Source organism: Limulus polyphemus, unplaced genomic scaffold (genome assembly GCF_000517525.1).
Source record: "Limulus polyphemus unplaced genomic scaffold, Limulus_polyphemus-2.1.2 Scaffold411, whole genome shotgun sequence".
NCBI lineage: Eukaryota > Metazoa > Arthropoda > Merostomata > Xiphosura > Limulidae > Limulus > Limulus polyphemus.
In genome coordinates, this window is record NW_013666021.1 from 285876 (window position 1) to 287351 (window position 1476).

Sequence of the window (1476 nt, forward strand, 5' to 3'; positions counted from 1 at the left end):
AACTTTCTTCCCTCAAGATATATCTCTATAGAACTATTCACTTCAACAACTAAATAGAACTCTGTGGCAGCATAGTGGTTCCGTTCTTTCAAAAAAAAACTCGTATCCTTTCTTTGCGATAGCGTTATCACATGACTGGTCATTCTCTTACGAAATTCGTCAGCTGTAACATACAGACATCATCCACTCAGCCAGCAAATGATATTACAATCGTTGACCCTTTCTACACTAATGTGCAAAACTGCTGCAATATCCCTGTGGGTAGAGTAAATACTGTCTGCTATAGAGAACTATAAAAAACACAAAGTATAGTTTGAACAGTTTTATGGATCACAAATTTATGCCAAAACTGCATAGAAACAGATGAAACACAATTTTTAGAAATTCCTATGTTAATAAAGATGGTGGAAAACACATGATACGCTCGCATATCACAATTCTTGTGTATAGAAATGAAGTTAATGCAGCATAATTCGTATGGTTCCTTTCAAATAATATGAGGAAATTATATAAAAAATACAAAATATTACATTTATTGCCATTTTTGTCTTCACCTTTGCCATTATTAAACGATCATTTTATCTCTAGGTATTCACATGTTTTCTCTTGCTATAAATTTTTAACATCCTATCTGATGATAAGCTTGATAACCTGTGGTTAAATAAAAACACAGCTTTATTACTTGGTGGAAAAAAATATTACGTTTATGTCATATTATTAAAAACTACTCATGTAAAAATGAGACACTGAAGGAAGTTTAGTGTTACGCTTCTTCGGTTATCCGTTTTGTTAAATTGCAACCATTAACCCAACCTATCAAACATCTGTAGGTAAATGTTTAACAATATTTTATTAATTAGTAAAACCAACCTACCAGACATCCTCAACAGAAGTACTCGCGTAAGTCATTATTTTATTAAATCAAAGCAATAAACTTTTCAAGTTAACATTTGCCCGTGTTATTTTAACAGGTAATTCAAGAGTGATTATGATGTCAGACAAATCGAATTATCTTGTTTTGTGGGAATTCAGATTTGTTATTGTGAAAAAAAAGTCATGGTGGACATTAATAGGATTAGCTTTTGTATAATAGTTACAACATTAAAGTAAAATAATGTAGCGTGTTACCTTCTATGTGGATGTTTAAAATGTTTAATTCCATGTTGGATCACCTATATGATATTTTGATGGACACGAAACACGTGAATTTATTTGTTTGATTTTTGTTTAATTTCGTCGCAACGCTATTCGAGGACTATCTGCCCTAATTTAGAAATGATCAACTAGAGAAAAGTCAACAGTTAACACAACTCACCGCCAACTCTTTGGCTACTCTCTACCAACAAATAACAGAATTAGTTGTCACATTATAATGCTCCTACAGCTGAAAGGGCGAACATGTTGGGTGATGAGATTCGAGCTCGTGACTCTCAGATCGTTAGTTGAGAGTCCTAAGCATCAAGCCATGCAAGCCAA